At 40.2% G+C, this 21985-nt stretch overlaps 1 protein-coding gene across 1 annotated transcript in view; it reads right to left on the bottom strand.

Annotated features, from left to right (window-relative positions):
- The window catches only part of KIAA1217 (KIAA1217 ortholog), a 335939-nt gene extending 314566 nt beyond the window's left edge, over positions 1 to 21373 (bottom strand). The window contains exon 1 of the mRNA XM_018075554.1: positions 21329 to 21373. The gene's annotated coding sequence lies outside the window, so the exon portion shown is untranslated. The remainder of the gene's footprint in view (positions 1 to 21328) is intronic.
- Between the last annotated feature and the right edge of the window lie 612 nt (positions 21374 to 21985).

The following is a 21985-nucleotide window of genomic DNA, read 5'->3' as shown; positions in this document are numbered from 1 at the left end:
GTTACGTACAGTTAATTATTTGCAACATCTGGTAACACAATAGCCATTTGAAGTCAGGAGCTGCTGGCAGAGGTCAAATGACAAAACTATTGGCCCCTGCACCTCATCAGCTGCTTCTGCCCTTCTTCTTTCATGCATGGGATGAGTCCTGCCTATGTTCAGCAACAGCCTTGCTCTGTGGTGTCTACAGAAATAGGAATTCCCTTCAAAACTGTGACATTGTTTCACCAACAATATTTTTTCCCATTTTTTCTTTTTTGATTTTCCTTTCTGGTTTGAAAACCAGGAGGGTCAGGCAAACAAATCTGCCCAAAAGCAGCATATCTGCAGTCACACTCAGGGAGAGAGGAAGGACTAAGCCAGCCAGGGTGATCCAGCCCAACCTCTGCTTCACAGCCAACCACAAACAGAAGGACAGTTATAGCAACAAGCCAGAGAGGCATGAACCAGAGCCAAGGGATGAAGAACATCACACTGAAGGACACAATTAGAGGAAATATAAACATCTCAAGCCTGTAAATGTCAACATATTCAGACCAAATAACTGCAGCATGCCTGGATTCACAATGGGTTCCACCCTCCTCACCACCATCTCCTCCTGCTGGTGCCAACCCTTCCCAGCACGCCCCCAGGAGCAGGAAGCTCCTTCCTCTACACATTTTTAATTTATCTCTATTTCTCTCTGTCTGCTAATTTTTCCACTCACAACCCTATATCCTCACACTGACTAACTCCCCCACATGCTGCCATTTATACAGCACTGGTGTGTTTGGAAACAGGCACCTACTCACTTCCTTTTGTCATTCAGGCAGGCAGTCTGACACCCTGCCTACCACCTGCCTCAGGATTTTATGCTGAGGATTATTCAGCTTTCACTGTGTGTTATAAATTGCCTGCCGTGTCCCACAGAATGTCAAGCCCTGGTAATAAAGCTGCTGGTGGTGTGATGTCCCACCAACTCACTTGGGAAACAGCTTCTCTTAGGTTTCACAACAGGACAGGACCTTGAAAGGTCCTCAAAGACTTTGCATTTTTCTGTAGGCTTCCTATACTGCTCAAGCAGTCCAAAACATCAAAAACAAGCACTCCTTTGCATTCATGGAAAACTATTCTGAAAGGAGAACCCGACACAGGAGCCTAGATTGCAGGCAGTGCCATCCTTCGATAAGCACAGATCCAGGCAAGACTTCGGGAACAGGTTTGGTTCACATAGTTTTGTTCCCATGCAGATTCAAAATGCCATCCCTGATCCCTGCAGCCCTGGAGAAAGAGCTGGTAGAACAAACTGCAGGATCTTGTAGACTGAAAAGTGAGGTTTCTTTTCTCTTTGGGCCCTAAATCTCTCTCATTCAAAGCCTTTACCTACTCTGCACTTCAGTCAATTGAATGATTCAAGAAAATATCTAATGATATGAAGCATCAAGAGATGTATCAAGTCAAGAATATTTCAGAATATGTTATAATGCCTTCATCAGTGTGTTTTGTACAGAATATTGCACATCCATAAAATTAAAAATGCTTTCCTCTGTCCCACACACACTTCAGTTCACAATGGATACCAAAGGTCCCTTCTGCTTTTGCAGTGCTGGACCCTAAAACACTGGCCATAACTTAGCAAGGTCATTATGTCTTTCATTAACAAGACCTTAATGAAAGATCATCTCTATAATGAGCTATAGGGCAACAAAACTACATAAAAATTCCTATCAGGTTTTGTTATTTGTTTTTACACCAAAAAAATCATATTCTATCTTACGAACTTTCTGAGAGTAGCACTTCAATCATATATGCAGTCTACATAACCACACAGGTTAAATGTATTTTTTGTCTGAAATATGTGCATTTAATGTAGAATCTTTCAAAACCAACAGGGGCACAGGTTTCAAAGCAAAAGAATAAGGAGTATATATTTTCTTTTCTTCTCTGTGATACAATATTATGAAAATTCAAGAAAAATGAAAAAGGGATAGCCATCATCACTTTTTACCTGTTTTATTAGGCTGTATCAAATAAATAAAAAAGAGAAACATTAACTCTATGCTAAAAGTTACAAATAGGTTTAGTGCACTAAGAAGAGTGTGTGTAGGGGGGAGGTGTTGTTTATTTTTAGAAGCAGATTGTTCCATTGAAAATATCATCTTCCTTTCACTCTGTAAACTCAAAAGTCCGAGGATTATGTATTTAAGTACCAGTCCCTCAAGGGAAAGCCACCTGCAGATACACTGATCCACAACTAAACTCTCCCTGTAAATTACAGAACTTGCATTAAGTTTATGTATATAAAGATCTGAGTTATATATAAAAGACAACTTAAGTTTATATGTATAAAGGCACAAAAGTAGACCTGATAGACACTGGGCAAACAAGAACTACTGCTACAAAGTTGATTGGAAAAGGTGAAAACACATGAAATCTAGGAATGTTACCTTAGAAGAGCTTCATACAAAAATCAATTCAAAGTTAGGGCACTTTATGAAAACACAACTGAAGTACAGTAGCAACCAAGAAACAAAGTGTCTTATTAATCTCTTCCAGTTTCTGCACACATTTCTGGGTTTCAATTTTTATTACAAATGTTAAGAAGCACTAGCATATTTCTTCAGCCAAGGGAAAAACAAAAAAGTAATTGGTTCACTAACTTGTCTGCTTTGTATACCTGATATTTGCATACAGAATATTCAGTCCCTTTTTGGATCTAGCTTACCTAGAAGTCAGGCCCAAAGGTGCCTAAAATAAGAACTTAAAACTGTATTGAAGAATCTATGTGAACATGACTAGTTTTCTGGACGTATAGGGCATGCAGAATTCCCATTGAAGCCAAAGAAGTTGCAGAGCTTAATATATTTAAACAAAAACAGTGACACGTAAATAAGAGGTACTCCTTTCAGCATTCACATGCTGATGTTGGGCCTAACTGTGCATGTAAGGTATATTTTCTTCCATTTCCAGTTTTCACATGACTGGTCCTGAGATAAAAAAGTAAACTGAACCAGATCCTGAGATTTAAAAACAGATCACAATTAACCATTTCATTGTGGATATGAGTGACACTAAGGTAACAGAAATTCCATAATCTCTTGGATTAAATGCAAAATTCCCCCACAGGAAAAAGAATACTCGCTTTGGATGGAAAATAATTTCCAACATTTTATAAAATTCCTTTAAGAGGACATGATTTCCCTCTTAATCAAAAAGCACAGCTGAGAACTGCCTTGTCTCACACTGAATAGACAACAACGGCATATTTAAGATGACGCACCATAGGAAGTTTTACCATCAAAGGAAAATAAAAATATTATAAGCTCTGGGGAAAAAATATGATACTTAAGAATACATAGTAAATTGTTTAGGTTCCAAGTACCATAAAATATTATGAAATTCACAATTCTTCATGCATTTTAAAATCTGCTGCTACGTTCCCAGATTTGAGTAAGGAATGTCACTCTTCACCTTCTCATATGAGCAGGCAGAAAACTCTGAATTTCTAAGCATGCTGGCATTGCATTCAGATAATAAAGGTAAGCTCAAGAAGGGTGAATAGTTTTCTACCAAAGACTTTCAAAACTCCGAATTACACAAGAATTAGCCTCATGACAGGAGTCCAGTGGATTTATCCCTTATTTACTTTGCTAGTATGAGTGACCTCACTAATAAACACCTTTCCTCACTCCTGCTACTACCTTAAGAGTCAAATGACACAGGCATAATTTCTCACCTTTAGGAACAGCAACAGAAATGAAGTAGTCATAAATCTTTTAACCTAGAAATGGTTAAAACATTTTAAAATTACTCTAAGATTAAAATACGTATTTTTATGGAAAAAAGTAGTTTAAGATGTCCTGTACATCTGTCTTTCTTTTAATTTAAGTATGTCTTGAGGTCTCCTATATTAAAGCAATGTACTGGAGTCAATGACAGAATACTTTCTTAGGTAATTATTTGAAAATTAGTAGATCTTACATCTGGACCTCTCGTTATAAATGTTCTTAAAGAGCTCATTAGCAAGCTTACTTTAGGCAGTTAAGAAAATGAAGAGTCAGCACTGACACTGAGTGAAAGTTTCATGTAGTAAAGGACATCTTCAAGCTCTTCCACACTTCTCAATTGTATTAGATTTACCCTGGAGATCTTCCACTACACATACTTCCTTTAAAGCATATTAAATACTAGTAAAAAAGGTAAAACTAGATGTTTACAAAAAACGTAGCAAATACTCCTATGACTGTCATATGTTGTTAGCTGACAGTTTCTATGCCTTTCTTGCTCATTGTTACTCTCTGATATTCTTTAGCCCAGCTACAACATGTGCTCAGGCAATTCTGAGCATCTGACAAGCTATTCTGATAAAAGGCTGCTAAATTTTTAGTAATAAACAGCTAATGTAGGAACAGCACCACTGAATTGCATTTAAGGCACTTCAAATTCTTGCCATGTGGTTCCAGCAGCTTTACTCATCTGCATCTTCCGGTGATTTCCTGTTTTTTTCAGACCAACTATTTCCAGGTGTGCCAGGCGAGAAGACCACAGACCTTCTGAAAACCAAGAGATCGTAGATTTCTGGAAAACTCTTACATTCAATGGAAACTCACATTTTATTCTGAAAAATTTAAATGTAAAATAATTTAGGAGGATCTCAAAAGATGAAAAATATCCTAGGCAGTATCTTTTATTCAAAACACAGTTAACACAAAATGCAACAAAAATACCGGGATCTTATGAAATTTAAATAATGCGTTCTCAAGTTCACCGTACAGCTGGAGAGAGAAGTCATAGGCTAGGAAAAGTAGAAGCCCCTCTATCTGGCAGTAGGACCAGAGCAGAGAGCCCTCTGCAACGGGGCAGGAGTGCTCTGAAGCAGGGAGATTTGTGGCTGCCTCCATAGCCGTTTGGATCTGCTTTGCCCTCAGAGTATGCCAACAACATTGCCAATTACAGAAATCATTTTTGAAATGTGAATATGGGTGCTCTGAAAACTAGACTGAGACCAATAACTCATTTTGCAGACATCTAGCTAGTTATTCAGATGTTAATGTTCTTCAGCCAGTACAACCAAGACTGAATTTAAACCAGTACCCTAAGAGACAATAATATTATTTCCTCACTACCTATCTCATCAGCCATCTAATGCTTCCCAAAGCACTGAACATTTTTCAAGTGCAAATACTGCTATACCTTCAACTGTTGCTATGCAACACTAGGTCTTATATTTCCTGGAAACATGTGATGAAAATTGGACTCTTGATCCTTAGCTTAAATACTATTACTCACCACCATATCTGCTATACATGATTTGGATTAATACTCATTGAGGAAACCAGCTTATAGTCTTCAGTAACTTACTTTTAGAATCTGGGTTCTGCTCCAATGTATTTCCACCCCTCATTTAATATTTAATTCTTTTTTGAACATGACCTGCCCTGCAATTTTAAGGGAAACCACCTGAGCTCTTCATTCAGCTATATTAGAGTCATTTTGCTTCAGAATTGCTCCCACAACAGTACCAGGCACATCCTGGGGATAATTGTGTTTTATGGTTATAAGAGTTAGCATTGCTGGAATGCAAGAAGACTAAGAGTACAGTGCATGCACAAGGTTTATAATGCAGTCCTTCTCATACCCTCAGGAGAAAGAATCCCACCCCATAAACAACCTCACACACAAGACTCATCTTCAGGCATTCTGGGAAAACAAATCACCATACAAATCAGCGTAACTTTTAGAAGTTCTTCTTCCTAAGGCAAATTATTTACTCCTCTGTAGATATGGAGACATTCTTAGTAACACTTCTGGATAACCAGCTTTATCAGACAGATGGTATATTCTTTGGAATGAGAGACATGGACTGTTTGTTTCACCCCAAATTGGGGCAATTCATTTTGATAAGAACTTAATTCACAGTTAATACAGATTGTTGGCATCTGGTTTTATATGAATTGATTGCACAGAGAAATCAGGTCAAGAGCAGTTCTGGGTAAGAAGACTGACAGATCTAATGGTGAACTCCTGTCACTGCACATCAGTATGAAATTTGGCTAACCAGAAGAGCATGTGTTACGTTTGCCCCCACCAATGCATTTAAAAAAAAAGATAGAAAAGGAACAACACCAGTAAATGCTCTCCCATTTCCCCAGACAGACTTATCAACAGCAGAGTCCTTTTCATCATGACACACAGCCATGCTTCTTGGTACTTGGGCTTCATAGTACCTCAGGTAAGAAGAGATTAGTCAACAAGGGGTAATTACAAGACTGATACAGTTTCACATAAAATACACATTTTTAAAGGGTTTTTTAAACAGTTTTAGTATAGTAGATTGCCTTTATCAAAATATAATCAAAGATCAGGACTACTCAAAGTTCCAAGAATTGCACAACATTCACATTGTATTTACAGTAATTTTCAAAGAAATTTTCAACAAATTAGTTCATCTAGTTTCTCTCCAGACTCACTAGGTGAGTGATAATTTCTCTGTCACATTAGAAAGCTTGTAAGTGAAATGGTCTCTGAGAAAAAAATCATTTCAGTTCAAGTTCAAAATGCAGATAGACTTTGATGATGTGAACAAAATTATGACCAGGCCTCAAAATATTTACTTTGAGATGTGGCATCTCAATGTGCAGGGTGCAAGACTACAAAACTGATGTCATCATCATGGCTAGGCTTCGTGAACGAAGATTTGGGAAGGGCTCTACCCACATTTGCTATAAGCACGCTGGTGGCTAAAGAAGCCAATGTGAGATAGACAAGTCCAGTTGCAAAAGGCACAGCAGAAGGACTCCTTAGGTGGTACTGGCAAGATGCGAATCTTTCTGCGTTGTCTTTTCTCCTCGAGAGTGATCCCGTGTGCGTTCTCAAAGGAAGCAGCAGCGTTACGGATAGCGTGTCTCCAGACCTCCCGACTGGAGGCCAGAGTACACCAGTGATGAAGATCAATATGGCCAAGGCTGAGATGTTTTTTCAGGGAGTCCTTGTATCTCCTCTTTGGGGCTCCTCTCTTGTGGCAGCCGGTGGCAAGTTCACCACAGAGCACGATCTTAGGGAGGCGGTGGTCCTTCATCCTGGAGACGTGTCCTGCCCAGTGCAGCTGTGTTCTCAGCAACATGGCCTCAATACTTGAAACCACTGCCTGTTCTAGAACAGATGTCTTGGTCACATAATCTGACCAGCGGATGTTTAGGATTGTACGGAGGCAGTGTTGATGGAAGCGTTCTAAGAGTCGCAGGTGTTGGCGGTAGATGACCCGTGATTCGGACCCATATAAAAGAGCAGACAGCACAATGGCTCTGTAAACACTGATCTTTGTACTTTTCTTCAGGTGTTTATTTCGCCAGACTCTTTTGTGGAGTCTTCTGAAAGCTCTATACGCCTTTGCTAACAAAACTGATGTACAGCACAGTAGATTAGTCTATCCTGTGCTCAATAATACACTTGATACATATTCCATTTTCTATTTGCATTATTTTACTAAATAAACAGTAAAATCAGGGATATCCCTGAAAGTACTTTCATGGACTGACCTAAAAATTCATTGTGATTTAAACCAGATTAAATTTATAAAGTTAGAAGACTCTAAAGAGCATGATTCTTCTAGGATTTATATAACAATTATTTCCTGACATTTAATACTGCCTTTAAAAAGGTAGAAAAAAGGGAGAGGGGAAAAAAAAAAGGTAAGTAAATAAGCAATGCATGCAGCTCTGCTTTAGGAAGTCGAATGGCAATCAGTCCACTGATTTTCTTAATCAGAATAAACTTGCTCTTTCCCTCAGACTGTTCTCTCATTTATCTTACTCTTCACATAACATTACAGTGAAAACCATCACTTTTGCTAGACAAGAGAGCAATCCAGGATTCTACCACTGGGAATATAAAAGATTAAAAAAATTAGAACAAAAATCCCAAAACCCCAAAACAACAAACTGCAAGAACGTGAAACAAACAAAAAGACCCCAATACCCTTTCAGTTGCTAAACATCTTTGTTTCCTGCCTTAGGTGCTGTTCAAATCCCTCTGAACACCCTGCCCTCTCCATTCACTTTCTTTCAATTGACAAGACAATTTAGCACAATTTGACTATGCAGGATCTTCTTCCTGCTGTTTATTTACTCTTCTTATTTTCTGGGGCTCTTGGACAGAAACCAAACATGCCAACATACTGTTTTCTCTTAATACTGTTCCTGCTCTCAGTGTTTGCCAATTTCCCCAGCATTGCAAACACACAGTGTTATGACTACAGAGCACTTTATTATTTGCTGTACTATAGCAAAGAATAATACTGTGAAACCTTCTTGCCATCACATCCACATTCCCAACTTCTGTGCCTGTGTACCTTCCTCATTCTTCTTTCTGACTTGCAGCTGGACAAAGGAAGAAAGGTAACAGCTTTGTATTTCAAAGAGAAACGAGTGTACCCAGCAGGCTCCTAGGATCTACATCATAAATTGGCTGGGAAAGAACAAGCAGACACTATCATGAACCTGCATTCTTCATGTGTCCTTAGTTTGGGGCAAGCAAAAGCAGCCCATATTGTGTCAGGAGGCTTGTATGCTGTAACAGAAGCAGTGAGCAAGTTTCCTTTCTCCATTCTCACCTCTCTGGACAGTTAGAAGTGCCTTGTGGTTCCTGACCATGAAAAGACAAGATATTCAGAAGCATCTGCTATATCTGCCCTGCAACCTGAGTGTTGTGGGAGTCTGATGGGTCACCACCATCACTCCTGGCAGCAGCTGCTGGGTGGTACCACATCAATGCCATCACCATGCAAGCAGGGACTGATATGTAGCAGCAGGTGCCACAAGGGTAACCTCCATGTCAGGGAAACCCCAGCACCTCCATCTATATCAAAGATGACTGCACAGAGCCCCAGCTCCCCACTTAAACAGAAGGACTTCACTCTCCGAAATACTTTCACACAGCAGACACAGACATTCATTCTTCTCCCCATTTCTGTATACAATTCCTTATACCTCCATCTTGTGGCCTTGAACTATTAAAAACTAACTATTAAACTAAACTAACTATTAAAAACTATTGTAATGTGGATGGGGGAGGGTAGTAAATGAAAAAACAATAGGCCCTGCCTGTTGAGAAGAAGGAACAGAAGATATCCCACCCATCTCTGAGGGGATGTAAAGGGACACTCTATTGTGAGCCTTTGGAAGACAGTTCCTTTTTTGGATAGAAGAAACTTCTGACTTTACGTCTTTGAAAGGAAAATTAAGTATTTGCTATAATACTTTAAAAACACTTCACCAATATAAAAGTTCTTCATATTGTAATCCAGAACCTTTTCTCCCACTTTTCAATTAGTTTTAAATAAAATTGCTTTGAATTTTTTATTGTCGTTAATCAACGGTATTTTTGAGGTTAACAAAAATTTGCTTTGCTGCCAACACAAAAAAAAAGTCTAAATGCCTGTTCTCAGAATAAAAATGGTACAATCTAAGTATACCAGAACTTGACTATAAAAATCCCCACCATACACAGTCACCCTGTCATTCCCAAACAAGAGTAGCCAATTTGTGGCTATTAGCACATTGTGTATAGCACAATCCATCCATCCCTTCCCTGGGCTGCCAAACAAATTCTGGGTGGCTGTTTGTGTTAGAGCTTATCAGCAGTGCTGACAAGAGATGCCGGGCGTCAGCAAACACCTTCTAAAACATGCAGCAGTTTGGCTGCTGTTTCTACCCGTCAGCCACTTCTCAGTGAGCCCTTATCAGGAGGGAGAACACTTAATCACAGTTCTCCAACAGTCAATATTAAAGGAGAGAACAGGATGACTTCTGGCAAATTAGAGTCAGCTGAAGTTATCACCCTTTCCCTCTCTTTTCCCCAGACCAGTGTGAGATAGTTTTAATCCTTTGCTGTAAGACAACCACAGCTTGTTTTCTCCCTTTTCAGTTGCCTTTTCCATGAAAGGCTGGGGCTTAGCAAAGAATGAGCTTGCAGAATTTTAGCTTGCTAATGCAGGATTTGGTTCCTCAATCCATAATTTAACTTACATTGAATGTTTACTACAAGGGTACCCCTATAAAACATACTAAAGACATAAAATTTCTAAGCAGCACCACATTCTGAAAAATATTCACCATATTATTTACTTAGTAGCTAAAAATTGCTCTTGGATGCATCAAAGACCCCTTAACACAGAAACATCTTAAATATAAATATGTATATATAAATAATGTCTAATAAGATCTCAAGTAAATATAATATATCAATATCAGATCTATAACACAATATCTTATGGAGAAATTAAAATGAGAGATGAGGTCCCTCAGGGGCTGTGGTCCTCAGACATACTGCTTTTACTGATGCCTTCTCACAGATTTTCAAATGGTTTCCATTTTCTCCCTTTAAGAAAGGAAAACACATCTCTAAACATGACCTAGAACTCATTTTCCTTCAAGAATTTGACAGAAATTTATGACAGAAAAAAGGCCTGTGAATTTCTACTTCTTTCCTTTACTACTCCTATCTCGAGACTATAAGCCTGATCTTCCCTCCAAACCCCATTTTTCCACTAATATTTTCCAGAAATTACTGCATCAACAGCCTGACAAATGCACCCTTGAGAGGTCTGAATGCCAACAGACAGGGAGCTGGGTTCAAACTCCTTGATAAATCGATCTGAGAAAAAAGATTCTGAGACATGCAGAGAATTGCAAAATTAATTGTCTTCTTAAATCCATTAGCAGACCTGAATAAATTAGTTTTGACAAACACAGCACATTCTCACTGACCACAAAAAAAAATACAACACTGAAATGCAATCTGAGGCACTCCTAGAGCTGTATGGAAACTAAATAGTTTCTTACAGCAATGTTTACACTGGCACACAGGAATGACAGAAAACTAGAGGTAAATTTTCAGATCACAGTACCCACACACTCTGGATTCCATAGCTTTACTGCCCAGCATAAGCACTGTCACAGCATGCCAAAGATGTGACTAAAGGACCAGGGTCCATGTCTGGAAAGCGGAGCTGTGCCAGCACCACACCTCTTGTCCAGGGTTCATCTCTGCATTCTGCACCAGTGTTATGGGGCTCGGCTGCCCTCATACCCTACAGTCCTCCCACAGCCAACAGTAGTTTGAAGCCAAAGGAGATGGAGTAAGCTGTTCAATTCTGGCAGAAACAAAACTTTTTTGATTATCTTGTCCTCACAACAAAACCCAACACATTTGTTACACATCTGAGGATAGCACTGCAGCAGCGATGACTAACCTGGACAGCTGTAACACTTCTGCTTGCTATGAAGAACTGAGAAATTACTGTGAGAAACAGCACAGCAGCTCGACATATACAAGCATTCCAAAGAGGAGCAAGATTAATTTTAAATAAAACTGAATCTTTGAATGAATGTAAAACTGAAACAATAAAACAGACAATAAGGAAAACTGAGTGCATAACACATATATAACATATATGTTATGCCACTGTGCCTCAACACCACACCCAGAGCTCTTCAATTTTTAATGGTTTTATTTGGCAGGTATGTCATCACATAGAAAGCAGCACACAAACCAAGGTGTGTCACTCTGGGACAGGTCGCAGAAGGACTGGCACTCTGTTCAGCTGGAAGATGAAGCCACTTAAATTCAGGTCTGAGCATCCAGGTGCCGATACAGGTGGAGGCCCTGCTCTGCTCAGTGCAGAGGGCCAGGTTCTCGGCTGCCACAAGTGCTGAGACATTTCACTCATCTGCAAGCCTATGGCTAACAGGAGCTGGAGAAAAAGGGAGCATTATCTTGTTCCTTTGGCTACCAAACTTGAGAGCTGTGCAGAGAATCATAGAATGGTTTGGGTTGGAAAGGACATTAAATATCATCTCGTTCCAAACTCTCTGATAAAGGCAGGGACACCTTCCACTGGATCAGATTGTTGGTCCATGCATGCAATTCCTTCCACTCATTAGGGAATCCTAAGCACGTTATGACCCATCCTTGTGGAGTGCTATGGAGTACCAAGTCCTCTGGAACAGGGACTCCCCTTTCCCCATTACCTTTGGGGCTTTGCATTAGGGTGTACATACCCTGCTAGGACAAGGGATGGGGCAGAGAGGCCTCTTGTTCTAGGCAGTGCCCCAGTGGTCACAACAAACAAAACCTACCAGTAACTGTTTGGTGGAACAAAAGGATCCTGCCAAAGGATGCACCTTAAGACAGCACATAGCATCCCCCTGATTTCTGCACCCTTGAGCATCAAGGGAAACCCTCTAGCCCAGCTCTAATCAAATTTTCCCAGGGTGAAATGCCACAGTTCATACTCTTCTGTGAGTAAGGCATAGATTGGATTTGAAATTGGATCTCTTCTCTCTACTATTTTACTCATCAAGCTAAGGACATTTCAGTCTGCGGTCAGTGAAATGTAATGACGTGCATTAAAAAGAATTATTTTTAAAGCACATCAATGCAATAGCCACAGAACTGTAAGTCCAGTACTTCATAAGAAAAGCTCACACCAATACCCACATCTTTTATTCATGTATTTTAGTAAGACTAAAAGCTCATACACTTTCAGATTCGTGTAAGTATAATGTTGGATATGTATGAGGATGAAGATTGCAGGAGTTACTGTTCTCAGGTTTCTGGAAATAATGAAAAAGACTGATGGACTCTGGAAAAAGCCACCTTATGCATACAGCACTATTTCAAGGTTTTTTCACATCTTCTGGTCTAGATAGCGTGCCTAAATATACAGAAGAGAGTTACAATGTTGGGCAGTTGTATTCCTTTCCTTGGGACAGTTTTAAAGTTGTTTGCTATACCTATCAACACTTTTTTTAATTCATTTTGCATGCACACAGGAGACAAAACAACACTAAAAGGAAGCACTACCATAACAATGTGGAGAAGGAGGATGACTCACTTCAACCAAAAAAGGTTGGCCAATTATGCAAAAGATTTTTGTTTGGCTTTTCTTCTATTTGCATGGCAAGTGCTGCCTCTTTGGGTATAAAACTCATGCCAAGGGACAGCACATAGCATCCCCCTGCTTTCTGGTTCAATCAGCAGCACAAACCAGCACAGCACTGCATAAAGGAGGCTCCCGCTGAGATTCCATGTGACCTTGCTGTTCATGATCATCTTCCTGCTTTTTGGGACATAAGGAGATAGCAATTGTGTAGTTATCAAATTATTTGTCTTTGGGTGTCTAATCTGTTTTTAAACATAGGATGGACCAAAGACTGGGCCTGAAATACTTAATGATTTTCCTACTATATATGTAGACTTGTTGAGCTAGCTACCACATTTTTCAAAAACATTTGAGAGAATTTCCCACTATGTACTATTGAAAAAGCTGCTAGCTCTAGATGAACAGGTTAGAATAACTCCAGAGAGGATTTCTGCTGTCTGAGAGAAGGGTCAATGTGATTTTGAGTGAACAGTCAGTCACTACAAAAATGCTTTTAAAAGTGTGCTAAGCTACTGAGCTCCAAGCCTCATGCAAGGCTACACACAGCCCCTAGGAATTTCAATTATCAGCCACAGATTATGGTATCTGTGGCACACATGCAGGCAGCACTGAGTTTACTTATCCACTGAAGCCAATGAATCTGATGAAGATGATTAAATTAACCTAGAGAGAATGAATCCTGAATGAAGTTGTACAGATCCAACTTCACCTAGGTAAAACACACAGAAATAAGCCTCTAGCAAGTTTGAGGATATTTTTGTTGTTATTGGCATTTAAAGTACCATTAAATGATGTAGAGCTGGGTTATTTATTCATTGGGTTGTTAATTTAAGAATCTCGCTAGAAAGCACCCGTTAGAGCAAATGCTTGTGCATAAGCATAGCACTGTAAATATAGAGTTTTATTCTGAAGGAGGTTCTCGCAATGCTAATCCATGATTTCCAGTTTAGGATGAAATTCTTCCTGTGCAGAACCCCTTGTTATTAACGCGCACAAAGTGCACTTAAGTTTCTCATAAATACCTATTAGGAGATGGCACCTTTCAGAAAAATCTGTGCTCCAGAAATAACAATAATTATTTCTTGGGAGCTTACAAATGGAATCAAAGTTACTGATTTTGACCTCTGATGATCACTATCATGCACTATTATCATGCATTACAGAGGTATTCACAGCTAGAGCACTCCAACAAGATGAACAGTTCCCAGTGCAGTGTTTCCCCTGTTCTCACAATGCACATTTCTCACCCTGTCTGCCAGAATTCAGATCTGTTTTAGTTACAAGACCATCTGCTTTTTGAAAGGTTGTTTTTTTTTTATGACAGATGGATGAGGTTCAAATTCTTGTTGTAACCAGCAATGAAATTTTACAATTCATTGTCTCTGCTGCTTACTGTCTTGCTTTAATTACTTGAAAGGAAGAACTCTCATGGGGGGGAGGCAGAGTTTTCCAAATGCATAAAATTTTTAAACCAAAATAAGCATATAAAATAAATTTCTGATGCTTTAGCTACAAATAGCCTAGCTCCAGGTTTGTAACCTAGTTCTATAATCCTGTATTGGCTCAGGTTTCTCTTTCATGTCCCAGAATAAAAGGAGGTGGAAGCAGAGGGAGTACTTTAAGGGGCTATCTACAGTGTTATAAGCATCATATTTTTCCCTTCAGAGTCTCACAATATCATCTGGCTCCTTCAAAGTCTTAGTTCTGCAAGTCTGGTGTTTGCAGAAGAGACTCACTTTAAAAAAGCTCACGAGAAACAATAGGCTTCTAGCTCTTCATATTAAAGGCATAAAAACTTTGAAAGTTGGTAGGCAGATTTATAGTTTTTACTTAAATTCTTTCATGTTTAAAAAAACCTCTCAATTTTTATTTCCCATTTAATGCTCTTTTTGCAGTGACAAGCTTGGAACAGCAAACAAACCACCATGATACCACTAAAAAAAAATAGTAAAAGAGTTCCCACTAATACCATGCTGGCAATCTGGCAAGCCTTGATCCTCAAGCCATAAATTCTACATCCACCAGCCACAAGCTCCCTGGTACATACCTCAGGAGGAGGGAAGTGTCAGGAAGTGCGTCACTGAGAGTAGCAGGATTTGAGGGCCCCATTGCTGACCACAGCTGTATCAGGTTTGCACCCTGGTTCCAAACCAATATCACTAGGCTGCCCTCAAATTCAGCACTGCTTTGCTTATTGCCCCACGGTCAGGGACTGGGATTAACCACAAGCCCCTGCCCCACCACAGCTCCCCTGCCAGGGATGCACGTAGTCCCAAAATGGGATGCATACTTGGATTAGGGAAAGCTTCAGGCAGAGCTCCATGTCGGCTACTCTGCTGTAACAGGAGACTTAAGCTGTGTGCGAACAGGGGATGGAGGGGGGGGGGGGGGGCAAAGAAAAAATAATCGAGAACTCTAAACAATCCTCTAGTTTACATCCCTAGGTTATGCTGCAGACTCATTCCATCTGTGAAAATATTTCACGGTGAACTACATGTCACGTTTACATTAATTTGTTAACAGCAAATAAGTGCTGCCCGCACAGCTGCAGGCAGCAGCCTCGCCATGCACCTCCCGTGGCCCCGCCACTGCCGCGCACCAGCCCCGCAAACATGCACTGCCGGGAAGGGTCACGTCCGGATCTCAAATGCTACAGAACAGTTCAGCCCAGATCAACAACATTTCTATCTCTGTCCTTTATTATTCGTTCACTGTGGCTCTTTTGTAGGCTTCAGCCTTAGCTTCAATGAAGCAACTGTTTCACCAAAAGGAGGAATAAAAGACAGAGGAGAAGAGGAACTCTAAGGACTAGGGGGAAGCCTGACAGCAGATATAGAAGTGTAATCCAAGAAAAAAATATCTAACAAGTGTTTTGCTCTCGTTACTTCTTGAGTTCCCAGAAAAATCAAAAGCAGATGCTCTATTTACTCTGTTCCCATAGTAAACAATACTTGCCTTCATCTATTTCCTTATGTTATTCACATTTTCCCCCTCTCATTTACTAATAAAATGAATGAAAGACACAAATAGTATAGATGTGGAGAAGAAACAGGCAGATGAGACATTTTTCATAATTTAAAAAATATTTTTCAAGACAAAGTTTCTACTAACCATGTTCTTCTCTGAGAGCAAATATCATAATCTACTCCTCAAAATTAGTACAGTCTAGATGCTGCCAAGCCTTTTGGAACTACCTGGTTTGTGGTTTGGGTTTGTTTTTTTTTTCAGTCTTATTAAAAAAACAACCCTAAAACCAAGAAAGCACATTTAATTTACACAAGTATTTTCCAGCAAAGCCATGATGACTGTTCAACATTCACATCCACTTCATTGTACTCTGGAGCTATGACCACTTTCCATGCATTCTTTTTAAATCTTGATTATTTTAACAGAAAAAGGATAGCCCAGAAGGAATCTCTGTATTGAAGACATTTCTCCTGAAGTCATATCGGATTCAAAGTGGTCAGGACTATATAACATAGGAGCAATTTATTTAAAATAAGGATAGCAATAAAAGTGGTACAGAGAAAAGCATGTGAACATCACTGACAAACCTGACTGCTGTAACATTTTGCCCATGTTATGTCTCATCATCAAAATTCCAGCACTAATTTTTTTTTAATTGTTTTTGAATGCTGGGATATGCCAAAGGTTAATTTTAAAAGAACACAGTAACAGGTGTTACTGACTGATACCTGCTGCATTTTACGTGTCTGCTTGTGCATCACACTGCTTTACACACTATCTTGTGTACCTGAGTGGCACAGACAGCCTTGTGTTCTGGTCCTTGTACCTCACCAGACATAAAGGAAAAGGTTGATAAATAATTTTGGCCCCCCTTAACACTCAAAGGCCAAATAATCTCTAGATATTTCAGCAACACCCCAATTCACAGCAAAAACTGAGAAGGAGTCTCCTAGTAATCAGCAGAGGTTAAGTGATGCTACTGACCTCTCCCAGGCTGTGGCCAGCAATGGCAAAGCCATTAACAGGTTCATAGAAGGCCCCTAGACCGTCCTGAAAACTAAAAAGTCGTAGGAATATTTCAGTCCCAGAGAAACACGAAAGATTTAGCAGTAAAAAAAAACAACCAACAAGACAATCCTGAGAGAAATTGGTGTGTTGACACAAAACTGGGAGGGAGCTTTGATGGAGAACGAAAGGACTTTGCCAACAATAAATACTCTACAGAGGAGGGTTGGCAATGCAGGATGGGATGTTTCTCATTCCCCTGAAAATGCTGATAGATAAGAGGGGAACAAAACACCTCAGGAGAAAATACAGAAGTGAGGAGTTGGTCTCAAGCTCAAGGAACTGACACACAATGTTAGTAAATATCAGCCTTCAGCCTGATTTGGGCAGAAGGCCCCGTACATGACAACAGACTCACACAAATGTTAACCCTGCAGGCAAATACCAACTAATCACCAACTAGTAGATGTTGAGCAAATAAAAATTCCTCACAGAAATTTCACATGGGAAACCTCTCTATCCTGATATCCCCATGATCAGCCCTCATGTTTTACATTAATGGGACAGACTTCACCTTCAGATTAGGGTCCAATGTGTTTCCCTAATCATGCACCCCACTGCTAAAAAATACATATTCTTCTACAGTTCTCAGCGTAAAACTGCCCACCCTCCTCAGGTTCATGAAAGTCCAAAATTCACTGCCTCCTATTTGAGAAGAAAGTAGATATCTTTCTTGGAAGGAATAATCAGATGGTCAGAGTCCAAGACAGCTTTGCAGCTCATAAGGAACAACGATGAAGAAACCAAGCAGTTCCTCAAAATACTGTCATCTCAGGGGAAGACTGGCTGTGTTAAAAGACAACATTCTTCTCTTCCACGGAAAGTCCTGTAAATCTTCTTGAATAGAACAAGGGAAGAAAGAAAAAACACCTGTGCAGCTCTTGACAATATGATGGGAATCAACACCCGGCTGGGTGGACCTGCTTCTCAGGCTACTTGCTGGGGCAGTTTTTATCTTCAGATACAAATGCATCTGCCTTGAAAACGGGAAAAGACTCACTGCCTAAGGAGGAGTACGATGCTCTGGGGCTCAGTGGGAGGCATCATACATTTATCATGTTGATGTTGCCCAAGTCATGCCCACGGCAAATGCTGTGCCCAGCCTCTCAGGTCAATGTGATGGTAGCTAGTCTCCTTCTTGACACTTCAGTGGAAGACATAGTATTTCTACAGCTTGAGGAGGAGGGTGGAACTATCATCTCAGAGAGCAGATAAATTTAAGTTTCCAATTAAAATAGACATCTATATGTTCTCACCAAAAAGGTACTACAGCAGTGCTGAGGGCTACAGAATTGAGGCTACAGTAGGTGGCAAATGAATCTGCTCCAGCATGAAAAAGATAAGGAGGAACAAGGGACCTCTTTGTCATAGCTCTGTTCAGCATGTCAGGATCCAGGAGCTCCTAAGTACTACATCTTGGAGCACAGAAGAAGTTAAAAAGAGTTTTGCAGTACTCGTTTTTACAGACCATCTGCCTCTCTCAGGACCTCACAGTTTTCAGAAGAATAATTTCAAATATTTTACTATATATATATACATACATACACACACACACACACATATATATATATATATATATATACAGTAAATAAATAAATAAATAAATGGTTGCAGAGACAGGCAAATGCTCTCAGTGCCAAGTCTCTTGACCTGCCAGGACTGAGAAGGAATCCAAACTGACAAAGTAAACATGTTCACACATATACATACTTTGTAAATTGATTTTTTAAAAAACAAGGTAGAGCTTAAAAGATCAGCAAATTGAGTATTTGTACGGGATGCAGTTTCCTCCCATACAATTCAATCACCTCATAAGAACATCTCTGATACAAGCATCCCATCCCAGGATGGGCAAAGTTTACAGGCATCCCAGAAAGAAAGGAAGGAAAATGAGGAAAGGGCTGATAAAGAAGTGCTGTAAACTAGGATGTTCCCTTCAATTAACATCCAAAGAAAGGTGAAAGCAGGAGAGAAATGCAAAAACCACACACCCCCAGACACATACAAAAGAATAAGGAGAGCAACACAATGGCAAAGGCAAAATCTGTAAAGTAAAAGAATTCTGACTCATTTAAATGACTGAAAGTGAAAATCATTTATCAGGTACAGCTGTTTTGCTTATGCACACAGGCACAGGAAAGACAGGGTGCAAATACCTTATGCACACTGTCAAGAAAAGCCCATTTCCAACTTGGGCACTTAAAATACAAACACCCAACATGAATATATATGCAGAGATACGGACTCAGAAGGAAAATGTGGAGTAAAAAATACCATGGAACCCAGGAGCACACACACACACACACTTCCCATCACTCCCAGAAAACAGAAATTTTGAAAAGCAGAAATGAAAACAAAAACACCTTCTGAACATGCAAGTTTGGTAAGCAATGAGCATGTAATTCAATTAGCCAAATAGATGTAGTGAATATTCATAGCAACAGAGTAACAGCAATAAATAGCAATAAACAATCGGAAGATTTCCTTTAACCTCCTCATTTTTTTCAGGATTGTCCAAGTACAAGCCTGGGAGTGGTGCAGGGGAAGAGTGGAGAGGTGAGAGGTACAGTAGTGTCAGGTTGATGAAGCTCAATCTGCTCGTCAGCCTTCAACCCCAGCTACCCAGCTACTGCAGCAGCTTCTTTTTAAATCCTAAAAAATCACTGTAGTGTGCTGGAAATCCACACCAGTTCAGCCAAGGCTGGGAAATGTCAGTGTGCTGCAGCTCCATCCTCCACATAGCCATTCCCATTTTGAAATCAGGTTGCCTAAAATGGACCTATTTCATTTGGTATAACTAAACTGGTCAAAATCAGTTGTATCCATAAAAAAGAATCAACCTGTAGTGAATGCTAGACATGGCTGGATGTGAATCAACCGATGCTCAAAAAATCTACTACTGGAAAATGCTCACACATAAAAGTGCCATTAAAAACAACCATAAGGCAAATTTCTACTGAATTAGATCCACCCTATTCCAAATAAAATCAATTAATTGAATAATCAACAGGGAAAGAGTTTTAAAAAATCTGGAAAATGTTTCCTTAAAGCAGATACAAAAGGTTGGAGTATCACTAACCAGACCTACAGGGAAAGACTGACACACTACCTTCCCAGACCCCACTTCAAAGCTTTGGTATCTCCAAGCTTGGATTGGAAGCAAAATCCCAAAGGGGAGGTGACTTTCAAGTACTAAACCTACTTCAAAAAAAGTACTTCAGATTCAAAGAAGGTGTGTTGCACAGACTCAGAGTCTGGCCCTCAGAAGTACAAACATAGAAGTAAGGTGAATTTAAACTCAGTCTGTCTCAAGACAGACAGTAATGAATGCAAAGCACAATGAACAGAAACAGCTTCAAACATTTGCAGTAATAGTGGTGGTTCAGTCCCACAAAACCTGGTGACAAGGTAGCTCCAGTAATCAGACCTGAAGATGAGAGAAGCAGGTTGCTGACACAGCCCACCCAAGAAGCAAATAATAGGGCAATCCCTCCAGGGGCACAGAGAGCAGCCACAGTCCTCAACGTGTTTATTCCCTGAACAGTACCTGGTCAGAAGTTAGTAACTGTTACCAACATACTGATGGTGCTCTGCTGACAATAATTTCACAAGCAGCTTCACATCAGCATGGATGACATAAATATTCACATTTTCTCTCAGCAACAGCAATCACCCACCACTTGTGGTCAGGGCTATTATGAGAAGGATCCAGGTCCAGAAGTCCATAGTTCTGTCTAATATTCAATAATCATCAATAATAAACCCACAAATACTGACATGTAAATATCTAGATTTATTCCCAAATATGAGAACCATAAGCAGAGTTTTCTGCTTCTCAGCAAGACTCCCTAGCAGACACAGTGATCTATACACTGCTAAAATCACAAAGAAAGGCCCAAGTCCAATTCAGGGACTGAACACAGACAAATGCCTTTCTTAGAGGGTCAAACAGGAGGTCCCAGCTACCCACCACACCTTAGTTTTCTGTGAGGAAAATGATACAACTTTACCCATAACAGGTAGCCCTACCTTCCTCACCCCAATGCTTATCTTCTGTATATATATAAAAAAAGATACAATGAAGGAACAGCTCAAATCTCAGTGAACATCTCCAATTCCGCTTTTATATCCTCCCTACCCATTTAGCACATAATCATCTCTCCAGAGGAATCTGTCTCCAAGCATGTCAGAAATAAGACACACATGCATCCACCACTTCCCAGCAGATCATCTTCCAATGTATTTGAAGGCAGGAGAGTGTGCTAAGACATACAAAAAGAGGCTGATGAAAGCAGCCCATGTCACCAGGTTTGTGAAGACAGGAGATGTGGGCAGGCAGCATTTCCAGCACCGAGGATGAGGTTTCACACTTACCCAGCTCCCTACAGGGGAGAGCCACGCTCCAGCGGGGCGGCCGGGCAGCTCTGCCATGAGGCATGCCGGGGCATCACAGCATGAACGAGCAGCAGCTTCGGGAAACCTAAAACAGGGGAAAAGGGAGTCAAGAGTGAATGTGCCGATGCCCCTTTGGAAACCAGTACTGACAGCTTCCCACAGACAGCTGCAGCACTGCCACAGCTGAAAACCCTGCGAACAACACATCATCGAGGCTGACCAACCAAAACATTGTTTGGTAAAACGCAATTAAAGCAGGAAGTATTAGCAATTTAACAGCTATTCACATCAGAAAATATTGCAATGATCTCAAAACCAAGCATTTTTAACCCAGCAGTGGTGCCCTGCAGCAGCTGGGTGACAGCAACAAAAGATAGTCAGGGCTTCCAGTAGCATACTCTCCACACACGCATCCCCCCTCTCCCCTGCAATTGTCTCTATTTGGCAATGTGATTTGTCCTAAGATAAGAATTTGAGGTGGGAATTGCAGGAGGAAGTGTCTGGATTTTCACATAATGAATGCATTCCAGAAATGGGGAAGCTGTGATGACTGTGATTGACTTTGGGACACACCAGGCTGCAAAAGGGTGCAAAATGCTGGAGTCCAGGCCAACTGGTGTCTCAAGGTTGCAGGAA

Source organism: Manacus vitellinus, unplaced genomic scaffold (genome assembly GCF_001715985.3).
Source record: "Manacus vitellinus isolate BGI_N305 unplaced genomic scaffold, ASM171598v3 scaffold_3_pilon, whole genome shotgun sequence".
Classification (NCBI taxonomy): domain Eukaryota; kingdom Metazoa; phylum Chordata; class Aves; order Passeriformes; family Pipridae; genus Manacus; species Manacus vitellinus.
Note: the sequence above shows the minus strand (reverse complement) of the source record. Positions and strands in the feature narration are given on the sequence as shown.